Raw genomic sequence first — 10,762 nt, forward strand, 5'->3', positions numbered from 1 at the left:
TTATTTAGCATAAATTTGTCTGTTAAAATTTGATGATGTCACTGTATTTGGGTTTGCTCATTTAAAAAAACCCTCACTGATATAATTTTAAATAATACTGCTCCCGTAAGTAGCTTCAATGCAAGAAGATTTGTAATTAGCTTTTTCAAAAGAGTAGCTTGACTGTCCTTTAACTCACATAAATGAGCAGCTTATGTCTTGAGAAGCTAGTTTTAAAGTAGCTGGGAACCGCAGACCTGCATCCAGTGCCGCAGGCATTACTATTAGACCCACTGAGGCAAATATTGTCTCATAAAACCTGAAGAAATGGATACACTTAAAAACAACAAATGCAATAAAATGACATTTAAAAAGAGCTGCAGAAAAGAAGTGCCCCCTATTAAGATTTCAGTTTATTCCAAATATTATTAAATGAGGATTAATGTTATAAAAGTTTATTTGATCTTTCAGTTTTGAAATGGCGTATAAAACTTGGCACACACACATTTAAAGTTGCCATTTTAACTTTTTTTTCTCTTTTGAAGATTTTAAGCTCTGCGCTTCAAAAAGAAGCTCTTGTGTTTGTCAGGGAAGCTCTGTGGTGGAACACAGGTGAGCGCAGCCAACTTCACTCATCCACTCCAGCTAAATTCAGTTCAAAACTGGCCTGAGGCTGAGGAAGACACTTCCACTGAACTCTACATGCTGGTGAGATCCGCTGGGAGTTTTGAGTGGAAATGCTTCTGTCATGTATCAAGCTAAAACATCTCACAGAGTTCCTCCTCTGGCTGTACATCTCTTGACACAAATACATGCAGTACAGGATTTCTTCACTCTTTCTGTTCCTGTAATCTGATAACATGCCATTATCTATTATTAATGAGAGTGAACCTTCGGTAATGTGTCAGTGGTTATTAGTTTAAATCCTGACCTCAGAACAGTGCGTAAAGCATAGCCAGCATCATTCCTGCTATAACATTTTCAAGTCCGCATTATATATGTCTTAATATGTTGGGTAAGAAAAATGAACACGCATTTTTTAAAATGCATGAGTTATCACCATAATACAAGTTCAACATGAGTATTAATTTTATATGTTTAATAATAATTGTTCATTTTTTATTTCATTATTTTACAGTCTCCTCAATATAGCTTTTCATCTCTGCAGTATTGTTAAATCTCTTTAACAAATAACAGTTCCTTAATGACATCATCTTCCAGGAAGTGACATCATTTTGGTGGGAAACCAACAGCACAGTAAGTATTTAATTGATTCATTCTTTGACATTTTGTTGGTCTGTGTAACTCTTGAACACCCATCCTGTTTCAAAACACAGAAATCAGTATGATGAAATTGTATGGACCATTTCGCTAGATGTAAACAACACTGGTCCAGAAGCACTTCCTGTTTTTTTGTTTTTTATTTTTTATTTTATTTCACATATACAAATACATCTTAAAGGTGCTAATGTAACATTTTCATCCAGTCAAATGTTATGTTGGTTGTATTTTTTTGTAATGTTTGTGTAAAGTTAAAAAAAAAAGAAACAGGAAGTGTATCGGGACCAGTATGTTTACATCTGACGAAATGGTCTATAATCACGGCTTGTGTTTGTATTGTACGTATACTTTTGCCCAGCAAAAGTCTTTATTCAGTGCCAGTAAATGATTATCAAGCAGAATGGATGATCCAGCCACCAATAAAGAGCAAAGCAGGCAGTGTAATATATTTTGTCACAGGCTGTCAGATCTTTGCATAGACATCTAAAAAAATCTGCTATAAAAGCTGGAATTAATTTTTTTGCATTTCCATTAAAATTCACTTGAGTCAGATCTCTGGCATCATAAAAGCCCAGAATCTGAAAGAATCCTGAATATTATAAAGACGAATATAAAACCTTGTAGGGAGGCATTTTCAAGTGCATATTATACACCTCAAATAATTATGTCTGCTGCTTGATTAATTAAAATGAGATAATGTGACTCTTGTTTTGACGATTTCATTGCTTTCAATCAAACTGAATGTGTTGGGGCTACAATAATTAATTTAGTTGCATTAATTTAAAACAGGCAGCTCACAGAATGCTTCGCATGAAACTGGATCCAGAAAGTAAATGTTGAAGCTGTTTTATTGTGCAGTATTTCAAAAGAAGAATATGTGTGTGTAATGTGTTTGTGAGAATTTAGAGGAGTTTTTGGTGAAAAGTGGAGCGTGTGCACAGCATTGCACAATTGCTGTAGAAATTCAACACGCTGTTGAGTCTTAGTCTAGTTCTGTGGTCCCATTCGCACAGAATGCATCTTTGTGTGTAAAAACATGAAATGCATCGCTCAGGAACAATTTAAAAAAAGTGGAATATCTCCTCCGCCATGTTGCCATCAAATTAAACAGACGCCATGCCAACTTCCTATGTTAGCCTGCAACGCTCGCCCCACCTCCGGGGTTTTCTGATTGGTCCACTGTTTCGGAAATGACATTGATGAGCAGCGCAGCATGTAAAAGTTAAAATATTTTAAACTTAACACTGTGTCTTAAAGGATTAGTTCACTTCCAGAATAAAAATTTCCTGATAATTTACTCACCCAAACGTCATCTAAGATGTTCATGTCTTTCTTCAGTCGATTTTGTACGATTTTTGAGGAAAACATTCCAGGATTTTTCTTCATATCGGTGACTTCAATGGGAGCAAGTGAGTTAAAGGTCTAAACTGCAGTTTTAGTGCAGCTTCAAAGGGCTCAGCACTATCCCAGCCGAGGAATAAGAGTCTTGTCTAACAAAACAATCGGTCATTTTCTAAAATAAATAAATAAAAAATGTATATGCTCGTCTTGTGCCAGCTTGACTTCACGCATTATGTAATCACATTTAAAGGTCACGTAGTGACGTAGGCACACAAAGAAAGTCAAACGCCCTTTACAAAAAAACGTTAAAAAAAGGTGAATTTTCAACATATATTTTTCCATTGATGTGTATTCATTTATTTACAATAGTCTGTTCTCTTCATTTCATAGCTTTTCTCTTCGTTGTGCTGCTTCCAGTAGTGTTTGCTTATATTAGAGCTTTTGTCCAATCGTGTTTCAGCAATCGTGTTGCCAGGGTCAAAGAAATCTGCCCGAGGCCTTCAGAATCAACAGTGCAGGCTTCTGTATCTTAAGATCAATGAAACCGTTGCATTAACCAATCAGATTTCGAGTTGGCAGCTCCAGGGCCATCTAGCAGGCGTACGATAACGTTGCCATTTACTCATCCTTTGATTGGATGGTCAGAGAGCATATTAATAGTCAGAGCTAGCAATAACTGTAAATCATTTTTAGCATCACTGTAAATCATTTTTGTTTTCACATATTATTACTGTTTTTCAGGATTCTTAATGTATATGCTGTGTACAGTATGCTATTTCAGATTTTCAGTGCATTTTGGTAAAATATTCGCCAACTGTAAATCTAAAAACATTAGTGCTAACGTTAATTGATCATGAAAAACAACCACACACAGCAGCTGTGACAGACTTATCATGAAGATGAAAAACCACTAGAGTATGATAGGTTCATTTTAATTTTACATTTTTTAATCATTTTATGCATTGTATTCTGATGTTATTTGCAAGATATAAATCCACGTTTAGGTTTTCGTAAGAATATCGAGCTGTATTAACCGGTCTTTATATATTATATATATACTGTATATGTGTCATTAATGCTTCAGATGATGTACGTTGCGCAGCTGTGGCAACTTGTTGAATAGTGTTAATTGGGTTTCTTGCTTTCATTCTCGCATTCTTGCATCTAGCATTCATACCTGTCTGTGATGGCCTGTTATAATGCATTTCTGTATAATATTTATGGTTTCTATAGCCGTGGCATAATTATGACAATATTAAGAAGAGAATTAATTTATGCAGGAAGCCACTGAAGGCCTAGGTGTGAAATGCACGGCCCGCCACAAGTTGCACTTGCACAATGCAGAGCTAGTGCAAGATGAGCGCTTGAGGTTAAAAATTATACAATTTTATTCTTTTTAGGAAATGACATGTCGTTTCATTAGATAAGACCCTTTTTCCACAGCTGGGATCACGTAGAGCCCTGAAGCTGCATTGAAACCCCAATTTGGACCAACTATTGGCTCCCATTGAAGTCTACTATGTGGAGAGAAATTCTGAAATGTTTTCTTCAAAAAACATAAATTATCAGGAATTTTTTATTCTGCAAGTGAACTCACTGTAAAAAAACAACAACAAAAAAACAAATTGTTGAGTCAACTTAAAATAATTTGTTACCTAGCTACCTTAAAATTTAAGGCAAATAAGTTTTAGATAGTTTTATATAGTTAACTTGAAATGTTAAGTTGTACTAAGTGAAAACGTAGATATTTGTGTTGACTAAACTTAAAATTTTAAAGCAGCCAGTAAACAAATTATATTAAGCTGAAGCCACAATTTCTTTTTTTTTTTTTTTTTTTACAGTGAAATCATTTAAAAATGTTACGCTCATATGTGAGACATTGTAAAAGACATGAGACGCAAGCACAACAGGCATACACGTGCATCTAGTGTAGGAGTTCTCAACTCTGCCCCTTGAGGTTTACTTTCCTGCAGAGTTTAGCTCCAACCCTAATCAAACACACCTGAACAAGATAATCAAGGTCTTCAGAATTGCTAGAAAATTACAGGCATGAGTTTGAACAAGGTCGGAGCTAAACTCTGCAGGAAAGTTTGCCTTGAGGGCCAGAGTTGTGAACCTCTAACACAGGGGTTTTCAACACTGGCCCGTGAGATCCATTTTCTTGCAGAGTTCAGCTCCAACCCTAATAAACACAGTTAATCAAGGTCTTTAGGATCACTAGAAAGTTACAGGCAGGTGAGATCAAGGTTGGAGCTAAACTCTGCAGGAAAATAACAAGAATTGAGAACCCCTGCTCTAGTGCATGTTTACACAGAAAAACAATGGAAAAGTAGTGCAATGTTTTGTGAACCCTGGCACGTTTTTATTACGTTGATATAGGTACGTATTGCTGTGTTTTTATTACATTGCAGGTATGTATTGCAGCAGTTCAGATATCCGAAGACTGAAGCTAAAAGTTATTGCTCTGTCGTGTTGGAAATATTCCCTACACCAAACCCAACCCTAAACCTACCCAATAGTGTTACCAAATGCAAAACTGATATAAAAACTCATTTTTTTGATGCAAGCGTGCCATTTGAATCTTCCTTTTGTGCAGATTTGAACTGTTTTGACAAACAGTAGTTATACTGGATTCGTACCGGAGCTCTTCACCTCTCAAGTACATCTCTGTACTTCGTGAGCTACCAAACAAACCTACTGTCTATAAAAACCCATAGATATGAAGCTGGATATGTAATGCTAACATTCAAAAGCATCAGTTTTCAAGTCTCCCAGCATATTAAAATTCTTTTGAAGTCATATTCTTAATGTAATTGTGTGAAAATTATGCTTTATTGATCAAAACTGTTAATCATACTTTGCGTGAAAAGAAATAAAAGGTGTCAGTGTTTTACTGCCTCTAGTGTTCATTTTTTTTGGAAACTGCAGTGATATGTACTTATTGGTACCTAATTCGCATCTCGCAAAAAAGTGCCCCCAGGTACATTTTTGCCTTGAGACCAAGTAGCCCATTAAGTTATTGCTGATGTTCTCAAACATGTAGAAAAAAAGTTCCATGAATGATGTCTGATTAACATTTTTATGATGACGTTTTGAGAACATTTTTTAAAGAACAGATGGCTTTGGACAAACATTCTGTTAATGTTACTGAAAGAACATTTACTCATAACTTTGAGAAAACCTTGCCAGAATGAGTTTTGAGGATTTAAATGAGTCTACATGGTAGAATACTTTATTGATTTATTGACAGAGTGGCCGGAGTCATACCAAGAGACCAGAATATTACAGATATTTGAGGGTGGATTATTTCAATATGCAACCGACCCAGAAAACCTTAGCATCTGCATAGCATTTCCCTGACAACCTGCTAAAGATTAATTTTACTCATTTGCGTAATATTGAATTTGACATCTCCTGAATTAAATGTCATGTCGTATGTAAGAAAGCTATTTGCTGAAAGAACTATTTAACTATAGCCTCATACAAAGTCTCTGTAAACACAGCACTTTACAAAGTCACTGCGGCATCCTCTGTGAATGTGTTTAGCTACAAAAATGAGCTGTTTTTCCAAGGACGTACAATTACAAGAATGCTGACATTGAGTTTAGTCTGCACTTTTCAAGAATAAGTTGCTTTTTTTTTTTTTTTTGCTTAAACCTAATAAATGACAAATACAGAAAACATCAACAAAAATATGATCTGTACAAACATAGAGTCGACCAACTAACATGGCAAACGATTTGGTGACACTTTTACTGCAACTTCAAAGTGCAAAAATAAGACTAATGGTGTATCATAAACATAAATAGCAATGAGAAAATATAATAGCTTATTATTCATTATAAAACACACTCAAGCATTCGAGGATCCATTTAAAAGTCTAATAACCCCTAGAAGGTATTAAATCTTATTTAATAGGGCCAATAGACAAAACATCATCAAAAATAGAGAGCTAATCACTGTTACTAACATGAGGCTTGAAATAATGATATCTTCTGTACGCTTCGCTCTGTCTCATTGAGTGCTCATTAAAATTAAAATGAGAATATGAAACACTACAGCCACATTCATGTATCTTTGTAATGGTGATTTGCAGAAATGTGATACAAAATATAAATCCAATACAGTAATTTAAAAACAAATCTTACTGAGTAACTCTGAAAGGTAATGACATCAGTAACAGAAAACTGTTAGGGCTGTAAACTGATTGCAAAAATTTGCATTGCTTTAGAATAGCAGAATTTAGTGATGAAGTAAATACAACAGAAAATATTTAGCAGCATAATCTACATTTTTTTGCTCAACATGCGGAATTAAAAGCTTGAACTGATTTCAAAGTACTTTACAGTGAAGGTGTTTCCAGCATGCTTTTATTAAACACAGTTTTTGTTGCTTTTGTTGATGTTGTTTTTGGTAGCTTGTTGTGTTTGATAACTTTTTTGATGCATCTATTCTTTTGTGTGCAAAAATTGCCATTGATTTTTACCAGCACCGTGTTTTGTGCAGCAAGTGTTGAAGTCAGTGTGTGTGGCCGGGTGCTTTCTAAATGTATGCTATTAGACCTTTCTGTCCACAATTTAGACAACATGCATTCAGTTCTACTCATCTTTGGGCTTTTTATCCTAGTATGACATTTCAGCATTTGTATATATTGTCTGTTTAGATGATGTTGCATACTGTATAGATTTAACAACCTTAAAACTTTTTTTTTGACCAACTTGTTTTCTTTCAATTACAGGTTTTATGTTTGTTTTTGTTGTTGGTTGATTGAAGTCTTAATTAATCTGAGCTTGTGCACCTCACTTTTTAAGTGAGAAAAAAAAAAAAAAAACACATTATTTGTGGATCATTTTGGCAATGTTCACTCAAAAGGTGAGGTGCACAAGCTTAGATTAATGAGGCCTAGGATCAATCAGTTCCAAAAAAAACAAACAAACACAAAACTCCACATAACTGAAAAAAAAAACAGGCTGGCAAAAGACTGAATCATCTGAAATCAAAAGATCTGGTGAAAATACAGCATAATGATTTACGAGCCATTTTTAAAATGTTGGTCATTTTTGACTGGGTAGAGGTAAAGGATTATTTGTGATAAAAAAGCATTTTATTCTTTTCGACTTTTAGAAACTCAGTGCTGTAGGACCAATATAGTGCACATGCATTGTGACAAGCCATTGTAATCCGGTGTAAACGTGGTGTATGTAGTTCTTGGTGAACGTTAATGGGCAAAAGTCTAGTTATGAGAGACAAATCCAAAGGTAAAGTCATTCGAAACAGGTTGTCAGCACCTCTTTCCCTTCGCTGTCAATCAGCCTCACTCGTTGATTCAACAGCCGTGCTGTCATGCCCGATGCCCTGCTGTCATAAAAATCTCATGAGTGTCTGTTTGCTTGTTCCAGATCCAGCACTAGTCATTTCGAATAGGTTCAAAGCCATCTCGTCTGTAGTGTGAGTCACAAAGAGAAACTCAGCGGGCATGTAAAATGTGCTCTACAATATGCATTCAAAAGGAAAGACAGATAGTCTGACACCAGTTCGACACGAAGTCCAGAGGAAAGGACCGAAATACAGCAGTGGATTTGCTGGATGATCTAGCGAACCCCGAGGCAAGTTTCAGCTACAACTTCTGTTTCCTGCTGTGGAAGGAGAAACATTGCCCCGAGCTTCCCTGGAAATCACACAAAGAACCAAAACCAAAGCCGAACAGCTGCGGAAAAGCTACTGTCCCCGAACACACTCGAAGGATCCAACGGTTCCATGAATCAAAGAGACCAAAGAGGCTAAACTTCACAATCGGGGCCAAACTAAGGCGAGTTAGTCACCGTATCTTTACAAACAATCAAGTATTATGTTTGAACAGAGAAAATGTTGCCTTAAAATGCTTGTTTTTTTGTATTGCATCATCATTCTGATATATACCAAAATAATAGGCACTGGAGAAGGTCATGTTGTGACTGAAATGTTTGTTATTACTCAGTAAAGCTGTGTTATTCATCTCACATTTGCCCTTAAGGTGGTCTTTTTTTCACCTTCTGTTGCAAACTGTTGGATTATTGTGTCTTACGCACCTAGACTTTTTCTGTGATTTCTTAATTTTGTGCATAACAAGGAGCATGATATAACAGAGAAACATGTTGAAATTCATCCCACACAACTCATCTTTTACCATTCCCAAACACAGTGAGCCAAACGTCAATTTCTGAAATAAAATGCTAGGGTTTGTGTGATATGCTTCATATGGTATTGATTTGATATGAAAATCTAAATTAACTGATTAATAATCACAGAAAAATTTGCATTAAAAATTATATGATATATTCATTATATTCAATCTTTTAATTTGTTGTATTGCATGCAGGAGAAGGCATGCAGCACTTGAAACTTTGCAGTTTCATAGTTGTATCCCTGTTTATTCTTATTATGAAATTTGTGCAATTCACTTATGACGAAAATAAAGTGATTAATAATAACAGTGAAATTGCATTAATTAATTTTAATTTATGTAGTTTAATGTATTCAGCACTTGCACATATGCACAGATTCACAGTTTCTCAACTGTGAATTGAATTTAAACTTTGTGCAAGTCACTTATGACCAAAAAAGTGATCAATAATTATTGTAACATTTGCATTCATTTATTATATGATATGTAATATATTTTGCATTTGTTGCATTGCATGCTGTAGCCCAGTGCATTCAGCACTTAAAACTTTGCATGGATTCACAGTTACATCCATCTTTCCCAATGTGACATTAGTGCAATTTGCTTATTTTTAATTGTAGTTTAATGTATTTAGCACTTGCACATATGCACAGATTCACGGTTCCCTTATAGATTCCCACCATGAAGTTTGCGCAAGTCACTTATGACCAAAAAAGTGATCAATAATTACTGTAAAATTTGCATTTGCATTTATTATATGATATATATTTTGCATTTGTTGCACTGCATGCTATAGCTACTTAAAACTTTGCACAGATCCCTCATTCCCATTGGGAAATTAGTGCAATTCACCTAAAAAAAAAAAGGTGAAAAAAATAAAATAAAATGTTATTACATGCTACAGCTCGATGCATTCAGCACTTAAAACTTTGCTTGGAATCACAGTTACATCCCTCATTAGTGCAATTCACTTATAAAAAAGGAACAAATAAAGTGATCAATAATAACAGTACAATTTGCATTAATGTATGTTAAAATATTCTGTCTTTTTCATTTGTTGCATTGCATGCTATAGCTCTTGCAACAAGTGTTGAATTTTTAATTAGTTTAATTAAATTTTAATTAGTTGCATTGAATGCCATAGCTCAATGCATTCAGCACTTGCACTTATGCACATATTCACTGTTGCAACCCATTTCCCATTGTGTTAAAATGACAATAATATGGAAGCCCGTTCCCGCCACTGTTAAAAAAAAAAAAAATCGGTAAGTCATAATTATGAGAAACTTTCTCATAATTATGACTTAGTATCTCATTATATTGAGAAACTTTCTCGTAATAATGAGTTAAAAAGTAATAAAATTCTGAAAAAAATAATTCGTAATAACGAGAAACTTTCTCATAGAAACTTTCTCATAATTATGACTTAACATCTTTCTCGAAATAAAACTGAGAAAAACTTTCTCGAAATAATGAGAAACTTTCTCGAAATAATGAGAAACTTTCTCATAATTATGACTTAACATCTCGTAATAATGAGAAACTTTCTCATAATTATGACTTAACATCTCGAAATAATGAGAAACTTTCTCGAAATAATGAGAAACTTTCTCATAATTATGACTTAACATCTCGTAATAATGAGAAACTTTCTCGAAATAATGAGAAACTTTCTCGTAATAATGAGAAACTTTCTCGAAATAATGAGAAACTTTCTCATAATTCTCGTGAGAAACTTTCTCGTAACTTCATCTTTCGTAATAATGAGAAACTTTCTCATAATTATGAGAAACTTCTCGTAATAATGAGAAACATTTCGTAATAATGAGAAACTTTCTCGTAATAATGAGAAACTTTCTCGTAATAATGAGAAACTTTCTCATAATAATGAGAAACTTTCTCGTAATAATGAGAAACTTTCTCGTAATAATGAGAAACTTTCTCGAAATAATGAGAAACTTTCTCATAATTATGACTTAACATCTCGTAATAATGAGA

The sequence above is a fragment of the Labeo rohita genome, chromosome 5, assembly GCF_022985175.1.
Source record: "Labeo rohita strain BAU-BD-2019 chromosome 5, IGBB_LRoh.1.0, whole genome shotgun sequence".
Classification (NCBI taxonomy): domain Eukaryota; kingdom Metazoa; phylum Chordata; class Actinopteri; order Cypriniformes; family Cyprinidae; genus Labeo; species Labeo rohita.